Genomic DNA, 13,230 nt, shown 5'->3' on the forward strand with positions numbered 1-13,230 from the left:
GGTTCTATGGTTTCAATGGGATTTAGACATAAATTATTGATTCAAAAGGTAAGAGTTCCAATCCTCAGCTTCATATGTTGCACTATCGTAAAGAAAAAAGATCTTGATTCTTGTTCTTGGGGATTAAGAATTGAAACACGAACCCCTAATCACTTCCCATTTGAATATCTTTCATTATCTCTTGGGAATTCTTGAACTTATTACGTGGGATTTGAAGCAATCCTTCGAGTACAACCCATATAAAGTGTCCGACAAACATTTTTAGAAATTATTTAAATTAATAAATAGTTTTTTTTTTAATATTTGTGAGTACCTGGTCAACTTAAGCACATCTTCCTTTCGACTCTACAATATATTTGACAAGGAAACCAATAGGATATTAAATTCTAGATAAATGGTTACCATGGATTAAACTCATCATCTCCTAGTTCTATAATTTTTTTTTTATATGTTCTCATTATCACTAGGTCAATCCATGATGGTTAAATTAATAAATAGTTAATGTCATGAATTTTTTACGAACTAATACAAATGTTGATTCACCTTTAAATGTGAAAACATGGATAGAAATTTATTATGACATGCTTGTAAGTGATTATGAAAATGTTAATTTTTTTTTATCAAAATTGATTAGAAAAATGCTTTTAATAATTTAAAATCAATTTTAATAATATGAAACATGCGTTTAAAAGTTTTGAGTTAAATATTGAATTGATTTTGAATAATTGTAAGTGTGTACAAAATCGATTAATTATCAGTGTTGTACATGACAAAGGTGATATGAAGTCGGTAACAAAAATGACTCCAACTCCAAAGCGGTTGAAAGCAGTCTAAGAATGCGTTAAAAAAGTTAATATTGTTGTAAATTATCAGAAAAGTGGGTCAAAGTATTTATAATTTATATAAAAAAAAATTAGGAAATCATTACCGCCCAATCAAACACAAAAAAATAGTGTAAAATATCGAAAAAAACCCAACCCAAATGCAAAAAAAGGGAGAAAAGGTGGAAACCCGACTCGGAGACCCGAATCATCAATGATTAATCGATGCAATTTTCTCTGAGGGTTTTTTCCTCCAACGAATGACGCTTCGTCTTCATAATCCTGTCCATTTCATCGTTTGAACACTTCATCTTCTTTTTCTATTTTTGTTCTTTTTTCCTCTCTCTTTCATCATTCAAGAAATTCTCTCAAAATTGCTTTCTTCTTCTTCTTCTTCTTCCCCTTCTTCCATCGACGTTGCTTCATCTTATTTTCTATTTTCATTCTTTTTCGTCCACTGCTTCATTTTCGTCCTTGTCCGCTACTTCTTGGTCCTCTTCTTCTTCTTAATCCTTCTTCCGCTGTCGCTACAAGTCCTTCTTGCCACATCTTTTTTCTATCACTACATCAGTAACTATTCAACTTCAAAAGGTATATCTCTTTTCTTTTTTTCTCATCAATTTATGAGTAATTATAGTTATTAAGTCTAATTATTGTTTAGTAGTAATATTTATTAACCCTAAATTTTGTGTACATATGGTAAACAAAATAAAAAAGAAGACTATTAAAAATAAGAAGAAGAAAAAAAACTAAAAAAGGAGAACAAGAGAAACTAAAACTGAAGGTACAGACAAACCTATGATAGTGCTCTATCACTCTCTATCAATGATAGACAGTGATGGAACGCTTTTAATGACTATCACAGATAGAAATTGATAGTAGTATATAAGTGTCTATCTGTGATAGACATTGACAATGATCTATCACTGATAGACATTGATACACCACTATCAATATCTATCTATGATAGACATTGAAAGTATTCTATCCCTATTTATAATTGATAGAGTGATAGATATGTTTTCATTATTATATTTTGAATGTTTGCTTGATGGAGAGTGATAGATACATTTCCATTATTATATTTTGATTGTTTGTTTGTTTGCTTAATGATAGATATATTTTATTAGATATATTTGGTGGGGGCTAGTTATTGGATTATATACATGGTTGGTTGGTTTGGTGTTTTGATATTTGTTTTTTTTTTTTTTTTTGGAGTTTATTTTGATTGATTTCATAGTTTCAGTTGATAAAGAAGTACATATATAGACCATGGTAGTCAGAGATAGAAGTTTTCTATCAATGTCTATCACAATTAAATACTGATAATCACAAATAGATACTAATAGACTACTATCAGTGTCTATCACAGATAGACATTGAAAGTGTTCTATCACCATCTATCAATGATAGACAGTGATTTACCACTATCAGTTCTTTCTATCACTATATAAGGATAGATATGTTTTTTTTTCCATTATTTATTATTTATTGATATTTTGATTGTTTTCTTGATATATTTTCTTATAAATATTTTGATGGGGGTTAATTATTGCTCAATGATACATATATTTTCTTTCTTATATATGTTTGACTCGATTGTATACGTTTTGATATTTGGTTGTTTGGCTAGGGACTACTTATTGGATTGTATATGTTTTGATATTTGTTTTGTTTCAGTTTAGTTTGCTTATAGGATTGACTTCATGACAGTGATACAAAGAAAAGAAGTACATATGAAACTTGATAGAAAGTTGTGAAACCTGAATTTTGATTTCCCTACTTAAACTAGTAATTAAGAGAATTTAACAAAGTATGACTCCCTATGCCAAAAAGGAAGAAATTCTAAGTGTTGAATAAATATTTCTTAAAAAGTTTGGAATTAAACTAGTGGAAAATTTGGCTAAGTGTAAAGTCAAAAGAAATCATGCATTTGGTGTTAATGCATGAGATGAGGCTAAGTATACTATGAAGCCGAAGGCAACCATGTGTGAATTTGTAAGGTTGAACGCATGATTGGCCAAGGCGTTGCCTAAAGTCACCCATGCGTTGAAAATGCGTGAGCGAGAGCGGAGAAAGCGAGATGTTGAGCGCAAGGCGCTAGGCAGACAATTATGTAGCAAATGAGTGGCGCTACGCGATGAGGTAGGCGACCGTGTAGCAAATGAGCGGTGCCACACTATAAGGTAGGAGATCGTGTAGCAAATGCATAGAGTTCAGGGATACGATAGGCGATCGTGCGGCAAGGTGCGGTGCTAGATGATGCGAAGGGTCACGCTGAACGATAAGCGCTATGCAATGGACGATAGTGTTAAGCAATGGGGGCGTTGGCGATAGATTACACGATGGCGCTACACGATAGGTAGAATACTAAACGATAGGTGTTATGCAATAAACGCAGGTGTTGGGCGATGATGCTATGCGATGAGCGGATACATTAGATTATATGGCGTCGGTGCTACACGATAAAGCTAAACGATGGGCGTGGCAGCTAAGCGATAGATTATGCGCGAGATCGTTGTGAGTGAGATCGTTTACTAAACGATTGAGCTACACGATGGGGCGTTGGTGCTATGTGATGGACGCAAACACTAGATGATTACAACGAGAGAGCTGGTTGTTAAGCGACAGCGAGATATTTAATAGACGATGGAGCTAAACGATAGATGCAAGAACTGCACGATGGAGCGGTGCTGAGGCTTGCGTTACGCAAGACTGATGAACTTATCTGGACAAATGGTTGTACCAAGAGAAGTTTGAGATTGAGTTAGTAGAAGCTGGACGAATAAATATTCATGCAAAGAGAGTCTTAAGCATGAGGAGGACACATTAAATAGGAGGTGGATGTGGTTGGGCGTTCGCAGATTGAGAGAAAAACGCTTGGACATGCTCAAAGGAGGAGGTGTCGAGTGAAGGTAAAGGGTAAGATGCCTATAAATAGGGTAGAATGCTTCACTTCAACTCATAAAATATTTTAATTCGTAAAGATCACTGAGAAAAAGAGAAAGTGAGAGAAATCCGTGTGTTGAACAGAGGAAAAGCAACGCTAATCGGATGGAGGTCAAAACAAAGGCATTGGAAGGAGCTGAGTGTATGGACAGACGCCTGGGTTAAGTTCAAACGAGAAGTTATTCCAAACTACTCGTGCAAATTAGGTGATTTTTAGACTAAAAGCTTTTAAATTGAATGTAGTTTTGGTATGAGGGCTGCCATGAAGGAACTCTAACTCTAAGGCTGTCAAATCCAAGGAAAACTGGGAGGTGTGCACTAGTGGGGAGATAGCCGGGCTAGGTGGAGTGAACTTAAGACTCTGAACTTTTGAAAGGGAATCTCAAAGCGAAACTCTAAGGTAAACTAGTTAAGAAATTTTCACACATTTTTGTAGAAGGAAATATCTTGAGATAAGGCCTGAAAGAGTGAGTAATCTAAGTTTGAAGGTTGATCTGAAATAGGGTCCAATAGGAGATTAAGGGAAATTGGGTGAACTAGGAAGGAAAAGCAATCTTAGCGGATCACTGTGAGTGGTTTCTTCTTTTAGTATTTTAAGCATATTCCAAATTAATATGCTATGGTTTATGAATGAATGCTTATACTATGAGATGAGCATGAGGTTGGGATGGTCAGAGGGTCTATGGACCTAGCACGTGAGCCCAAGATGAAATCTCATAGGATGGTCAAGGGATCGAGAAGTCTAGTTCCTGAGTTTGTGGGAGGGGAAAACCTTGAGTGAGATGGTCAGAGGGCTGACGAGCCTACCTTCTGAGCTCATGAAAGGGAGAACTATGTGCACATAGGTTGATGAATGTTTAGAGATGTGCAATGTTAACTATTTACCATGTGTGTAGGTCGATTTGTGAAAAGCTTCATTCAATGACGGAGGTATACATAATAACCTCATGATATAATGTTTATAAGTTGAAAGAGACTTATAATTATGATTCCACTCACTGAGCTTTGTGAAGCTCATGTTTTATTTTCTGTGTTTTCTTCACAGGTAGCAGAAGAGTCTAGGTTGCAGAGATTGATCAAGGTTTGCCACAAGTTAGAAATAGTACTAAAAGAGTTTTGTAGTGGGGATGAGGCTACATTTGTAAACGTAATTTAAATTTAAACTGGTTTCCTAAACAAAGCATGTGATTTCATTTGTTCCATTAAGTTTTCCGTTGTAGTATTAAATATTGTTAAAAGGAAACTAGTAAAAAGTGATTAATGGTTGTCATGAAAGAGTGATATCTGTTGACATCACGCCTCCTCCTAGATAAAGGTCGAAGTCTGGGAGAGGGTCGTGACAAAAGTGATAGAAATCTATCATTGTCTACCAATGATATCGATAGACAGAGATAGAATTTTTCTATCAATGTTTATCACAGATAGACACTAATAGAGTTTATTAGTATCTATCTGTGAGAGACATTGAAAGTTCTCTGTGTTGTCTGTCATTGATACCACTACCAGTGTATACATATGTTTTCTTAAATATGTTTGGCCGGGGGGCTACTTACCATTGGTGTTTTAATATTTGTTTTGCTTATAGGATTGATTTCATGCTTTAGTATATAAAAAAGTATTTGATAGACAATGATAGACACTATCAACGATAGAAGTGATAGAAGTCTATTAATATCTATCATCGATAGACAGTGATAGAAGTCTATCACTGTCTATCGTTAATAGATAAAGATAGACTTTACTAATGTTCATTGAATGATAATAGTGAGTGATAGTCAATGATAGAATCTAGTATTGTCTACTACTATAGTCATATATCACTTGCTTATTGCTGATAGTTGTATATTTAAACAGGTGCAACAGGAACATGAACATCAAATAATAATGCAAGACTAGAACAAAGCTTTGAGGATAACAATACGCATCTCATTAGATGTAATACAAACTATAAAGAAGCAATTAGATTATAGAAGTTTAAATAATTTTAAAAACGGTCCTTTCGGCCACTTTCTAAATCTAAACATTGAAAAAATGCCCACAAAATTCATAAACTACCTTATAAGAAAACAATGCATCACAAGGAAGCCAAATGTCTTGGCTTTTAACTTTAATGGGTATATAGTAGAATTTAGATTAAAAGAAATTTGCTTAATCACAAGTTGTACTCAACTACCTCCCATAGATTTAGAAGAAAAAGATAAAACCTCTGAACTTAGGGAAAGAGTCTTTAAGAATGATGATTCAATCGATAAAAAAGACTTCGAGAGAAGCTTTAAGTTCATACATGATTTTGAAAGTGATAGTGTCAAGGTTAAATTGGCAAACCTCCTCTTCTTGGAGTCCTTTTTAATCTCTAGGCAAGGACACAATGTTGTTAATTGGAAACATGTTGACATAATGGACAATGAACAAGCCTTTAAAACCTATCCTTGGGGACGATTGTCATACAACTTGAAGGTTTCTAAAAGGATTTTATATGCCTTCAAGGTTTTCCTTTGGCACTAGTTTATTGGGTATTTGAAACAATACCAAAACTTTCAGCACTAGATTTTGGATTTGGAAGAAAAATTGGCAATCAAGGTCCAAGAATAATATCGTTGGAGTGCTTGGAACTTGATCATTGGAGAAATCTTAAAGAGAATATCTTTCAAAGAAATGATGTAAGTATTTCCTACAATTTCTTAGCTTCATTTTTATTGCACTTGTTTCTACCAAAAAACAGGTAGTAGTCTATCTCTGATAGACAGTGATAGTCTACTATTCGTGTCTATCACTAAAAGACCAAATCATAACAAAGCTTGCTAGTGTTTTTTTGTTCTCTATCTAATGATTTAACATGTGTTTATATTTGTAGTTTTGTGTAATTCCATTAGTGTCAATAGAATAAGAATCACAATCAACCACCATAAAAAATATTTGACAGATTTGGAAGAAAAGAAGAAGGAACATATAGAAAGAAAAAGAAAAACATAAGAAGAAAGAAATAAAGAAATGAAAGAATTAATTGGAGAAAAAAAAGAGCATGAGAAAAATATAATGGAGGAAATAGAAGAACTGAAAAATGGCCAATACATGATAGAAAAAGAGCAAAAAAAAAAAAGTTTGACAGACCAAGAAGAGATCATCAAATGTTAAAAACAATCATGGAAAGACTAAATGATAGACTTCCAATTGAAAAACTTTTGCAAGAAGAACAAAAAAAGAGCTTGAGGAGACCATAGAAAAAAAAAACAAAGCTCCTTCTTGTAACTTACAAATTCTTGAAGAAAATAATGACATTGATAAAATGGTGAATGTGTTATGAAATACATATTTGAGGTAAGTCTTTTGCCATGTGGTATTTTATTTTTTTAAATGTAAACATACATTTACTAAACGATTTAAACTTGTTTTTTTCTTGTAGATTGAAATTGGGAATGAAGGAAAGGTTTGTATATAAGTTTGTACTAATAGACAGTTTGTCTATCGATGCATTTTTGTTTCTTTTGATTTGTGTCTTTTGTTATAGGAATATCATTCTTTTTATTATCTTTGTGTTTGATTTATGTTTTTTTTTTGTTTTAGGAATTTGACATACAAACATGAGTGACCGAAACACAAGATGATTTCAAATTTATTCCAACTCTACCTTTGGAAACCCCAAAAACACAAAAATTGACACCAGAGTTGGATGATGGAAAGGAAAAGGTATGATTCCTTTCTTAAGCTACTTTTTCTTAGAAGTCAATGAGGTTAATCACTGCCCATTAGTGATAGACACTGATAGATTTCTATCAATGTCATCATTGATATACAATTCTATCACTTCCTTGATTCTTATGTAACAGTGACACATTATATTGTATTATTACAGTAAATTGAATTTGAAGCTATGGAACATGTGGAAAAAACTGATCACCTTCACCATAAGGTAAATATTTAAGTCTTAAGAAATCTAAATAATAGACTTCTATCAGGAAGTGTCTATCACAGATGGACATTAATAGAATTCTATCAGTGTCTATCGGTGATAGACACTATACCATCAATGTCTAACACTATACCATTACTTTATTTATTGCAGCCTGTAAAAGAAGGAGAGAATGTTGTTGAACGAGAAGAGCATGTTGGTAAGGAAGAGGGGCGAGTTGTTGAGGAAGACGTTGAAGAAGAAAATGAGAATGAAAAGAATAGAAGACTTGAAAATAAAATAAAACAACTAAGGGAAAAGAAAGCTAATAGTTGCCTGCTTTATCACTAGATATTTGATATCATGATAGATAGAGTGATAGTGGTGTATCACTGTCTATCATGATAGAGAGTGATAGACCCTATCACTATCTATGAATGGTAGATAGTGAGATTTTTTTATAAATTTTTTTATATGTTAATATTATATTCATATCTTTCTTGCTATATAAATATAAATAGTTGGTGTTGCTAGTTCTATACTAGATATTTGTACATAGTTGTTGATATCATGATGGATAGAGTGATAGTTGTTTATCACTGTTTATCATTAATAGAGAGTGATGACCACTATCACTATCTATCAATGGTAGATAGTAAGAGATTTTATGATAAATCAATTTGTATATTAATATTATGTTCATATATTTCTTGCTACATAGATGCAAATAGTTCCTGATATCATGATATATAGTTTTCCCATTCTAACATGTAACTAACATTCTTTCTTATTGCAATTATTTTAGGTTGTTGAAGGTGAAGGAAAAGTAGAACATAGAAAGTTTGGACTAAAAGTATTAGATGATGATAGGAAAGTTATGAATGAGAGTCCGAAGAGAGAAAGGAAACCAACAGTAAAGATAATGAAAAAAGCCCCTCCAAAAAAGAAAAAAAAAAGTAAAAGAAGGAAACAGTCATTAATAGATAGTGCTCCAAGGTTCGACTTAAACATTTCTTAACTAAACTCTCAAACTCAATCTTATCCTTCTCCACTAAAATCTCAACCTTCTCAAACTTAATGTTAGAACTTTATTTTAGAACGTTACTGAAAAAGACTACAATACTACTGATAATGAACTATATTTTGTGAATGATATTTTGTGAATGTTACATTTTGCCAATACTAATGACAATGAACATTAATTTTAGAATTATATCATTAAGAATTCTAGTTTATATTAATGATGCTATCTGTTGTGATTTTATCAGTTTTTTAAACTTCTGTATATATGTTGGATGAAATTCTATCTGGTACAGATGAATAAACCACTATTAAATATATGTTGAATGAAATTCTATTAGATACATCATGAATTCTATCAATGATAGACACTGATAGAAGTCTATCAATGTCTATCGGTGGTAGTTATTATTGGAAGAAATTCTATATTTCACAAATGTACATTGATAGATTTCTATTAGTATCTATCAACTATAAACTCAATTACTATAATGCTATAAATGCATCTAGTTCTAGTGCTTTGTCTGATGCCAAAACTGAATCAACCTATTAATGCAAAAACCCACGCGTAATCTTAATATTGCAACAACTTTTGCATAAAAAATGAAATCTACATTTAATTTTTAATAACCAAAATTGATATATTGCATCATATGATAAAGAAGAAACATTGACTTTCAAATTGAACCTTAGACAAGTTTAATATCCATATATCAATCATCAATTTATCAAGTATTTTCATTTTCAGAATAGCCAAAAGGAATAAAAAAAAATTACTATCTACCAGTGATATATATTGATATAAAGATATCAGTGTATATCAACACAATGGTATATGAGTGTGTATCAATGATAAACACTGATAGAAACCTATCAGTATCTATCAATGTCTATCAGTGTATATTACTATGTGTACAAGTGTGTATATCACATGTTTCAATTCAAAAAATGAATATAAACAAATAAATTCAAGAATTTTATTCATATAAAGATATTGTTCCATTCGTTTACAAACGCAATAATAGAACTAATCAAGGGAAAAAATAACTTTCATAAATTCTAATATCAATCCATTTGGCAATATAATGAAAAAAATGCAACTATAATGATTACATCATTGATTAATTTGGCAAAGTTTGTAAGCCCTAGAATTGTGACCTTTACAACAACATCGACTAAATTTTAATGAACTACTTTTAGCTTCACCTATGGATCAGATCCTTTTTTTTTTTTAGGTCTTCCTGTTGAACGTTTAAAATTAGGAGGTAATGTTGTAATGTCATCTACTACAACCCTCCAATTTAAATGGACTTTAACAAGTCGAACACAACAAATACATGTCAATGACAACGTACTTGAATAATAATAATCAGCTACATAGGAATAAGTATCCACGTTAAGCATCCAAAGAACAGCAAGTGCATGAGAGCATGAAATTTCATCAAAATCCCATACTCGACAGCTGCAAGATCCCAAAATAAGCTTTACTTGGAATTGTTTATCACCATCCATTACTATGTATTCAACATTGTTAATAGGATGAACCTTACAAACATTGTTAATAGTAGTCCATCACTATTTATCAGTGATAGACAGTGATAAAATTCTATCCCTGTCAATCACTGATAGATAGTGATAGATTTTTATCACTATCTAACACTTATAGACAGTGATAGAAATCAATCACTGTTTATCATTCTCCTATCAATTTTATATATCTAAAAACAAAAAAACAAAAAAAAAATTGAAAAATAATAAAGAACTCTTACCATGAAACTTCTTGATTCTTCATGTTGGTTCCGTAATATATTCTCAATCCAAGGAGTCAAAATTGTTTTCATTGGAAAACTAGTTTTCTTGCGATCATGAAACAATTTTTGCAATAAATCTCTAACTGCATCGAGTAAACTTGCAACAGATAAGTATCCATTCTCTTTCAAAACAAAATTTACGCACTCTGAAGGATTTTTTGTCATCAATTCATACTTTATTCTTCAAGAATATGCACGAGATCACTTCTCAAATTCTACATTACTAAGGTAAACTTCAAATATTTGGAGAAATTGACTCCATAGATCTCATATTAAATTCAAAGTTATCAAACGTGTAAGATTTAACACAACTAAAGTAAAACTAGTCAATCAAAGGATCCTTGAACGACTTCTTCAAATTTCGCAGAACATGTTGAATGCACATACAATACTCAACATTCCTAAACACACTTAATACACCCTTTGAAATGCTCAAATGTCGATCAAAGACAATGACTAAATGTTCTCTATCCCATAAACTAGTTTGTATATTTTGAAAAAATCATTTCCAAGATGCGTCATTTTCAAAATCTATGATAACAAATGCAAGGGGGAAGATATTATTGTTATCATCTAGTGTTGAAGCTGATAGTAGAGTATCACCAAACTTAGACTTCAAGAATGTGTCATCAACAGATATGAAAGGTCTATAGCACCTGCACCTCTCAATAGATGCACCAATGACCATCAAACAAAATTTAAAATGTCCATTTTCATCAATCTCTAAAATAGTGTACGTTCGTGAAAAATACACAAAAATAATTATATCAGTGACAATGGCAATAAATTTATTATATCAGTGAATCATCATTTAATGATCTTAATATATGTTCTTTTGCCCTCTAAGATTTTTTATAACTAATATTAACACCAAACTAAGTACGAGCTTTATGAACAATATCTTTAGGAAAGGAGTGATTAGTAGAGATAAACCTAAAATCCTCTTTCAAGCAGTCCCCAGATGAAGAAGTTTGCCTATAACAACTTTGAGTTGTATTTATTGAATGATCATGGTCAGAAATGTACTTCCTAAACTTCCACAACTCACTCTTCTTGTACCGAGATGTCTGAACATACCATTGACAGCCTTCTTGCAAACATTTCAACTCAAGTGACTTTGAATTTAATCGTGTAGTCCTGAATTGAAAATTCTTATTTACTGCTATTACATAAAAACACTTGGACAATATTTCTTTACTTCCAAATACATCTTTTTCCTTCAAATCGCCATTAAAACCAATATCTCGTATAACTTGATCATTCGAAGAAGAATTAGAAGAACCTAAACATAGCAATCTGTCACCACCTCCACCATTATTACCACTGCAAGATCCTTCTACAAAATGATGACTAACATGAGCAACTAAGGGATGCCTAGTCCCTGAATCTTTAGCCAAAGATAGATACCAAGTAACAACCTTATCTTGTTTTATTTGGAACACAGATGGAATATTAGTTTAACCAAAATCCAATAATAGTGATAAAGCTATAGAAACACCCAACTGAATTTCACCCAATATCAAACTAACTAAACCATTAAAGTCTATCATATCATAACAAAAACTCCAACAACACTATAATTCTTATAAGAATTGTAATGAGTCCACTTTCCACCATTTAAAAAAAATAAAAAATAAAAAACTACAGGAACATTAACCATGGTATCAAGTCTTTGTAAAAAAAAAAAAAAAAAATTGTACAAGAAACTAATAGTGAAAATATGTATATAACTCTATAACTGTATAAAAGTGATAGACAGTGATTGAGCTCTATCACCGTCTATCAGTGCTTGAGCTCTATCAATGATAAACAGTGATATAACTCAATCACTATCTATCACAGATGGACAGTGATAGAGTTCAATCACCGTCTATTAGTAGTAGAGAAATGTTTACATCCATACATATTCACACAAAAAAACTATCTGCACAACAACAAATCAAAACAAATAAGAATAAAAAATAAGAAAAGATTGAAAAATAACACAAATACAACAAGAAAATTTTAGAGAGAGATAGAGTTCTATCACAACCTATAAGTGATAGATGGTGATAGAATTCTAAGATTCTAAAAACCTGGAAAAAAATGAGAAAATGAAGAAGAAGCCTACATCATACCTAGAAAAGAAAGAGAATAAGAGAAGAGAAGAATAAGAATGACAACATACCAATGATGAAGTTGCCAGATAGAAGAAAAGAAACAGTGGACGAGCGAAGAATCCCTTATCGATGAAGGAGAGCGTGGTCGAGGAACAACAATGTCGTAGACAAGGAAAAAGCCATAAACTGACGTACACAGAAAAACGAAGGAGAAAATCGAGGAAGAAGATGTAGTCGTGGTCGAGGAAGAACGGTGTGCGCGCAAAAAATAGAAGAAGAAAATTGAGGAAGAAGCCCTAATCGTGGTCAAGGAAGAATGTTGTGGACGAGGAAGAAGTTGTAGACGAAGAAGAAGAAATGCGCCCGAAGTTCAAATCTAAAAGTTATTTTAGAAAATTTTTAAAAAGGGAAACCTGATAACTGTGAGACACTTTTTTTTTTTTTACTATAGATTGTAAATACTTGGTTATTTTTCTATTTGTAAGAATTACCCTAAATCAAATAGATATCATAATATACTCATTCTTCTATGATTAGTAACCTTTTGGGACTCCCCAACTCGCTATTCGAAACGTGTTGGTCTACTTGACTTTTTTTTAAAAAAAAAAATTGAAACCATGCATCATTTAAAACATTGTGAA

The 13,230-nt window shown here is 32.0% G+C and overlaps 1 long non-coding RNA gene across 1 annotated transcript; it reads left to right on the top strand.

The window, feature by feature from the left end:
- The first annotated feature begins 1,165 nt into the window (after positions 1 to 1,165).
- On the top strand, positions 1,166 to 8,179 carry LOC120080315. Its single transcript, XR_005482468.1, has 5 exons — positions 1,166 to 1,412; positions 7,174 to 7,197; positions 7,335 to 7,457; positions 7,624 to 7,680; positions 7,834 to 8,179. It is a non-coding gene; the product is annotated as an uncharacterized LOC120080315 (long non-coding RNA).
- Positions 8,180 to 13,230: the final 5,051 nt, after the last annotated feature.

This window comes from Benincasa hispida, chromosome 6 (genome assembly GCF_009727055.1).
Source record: "Benincasa hispida cultivar B227 chromosome 6, ASM972705v1, whole genome shotgun sequence".
NCBI classification, from domain to species: Eukaryota; Viridiplantae; Streptophyta; class Magnoliopsida; order Cucurbitales; family Cucurbitaceae; genus Benincasa; species Benincasa hispida.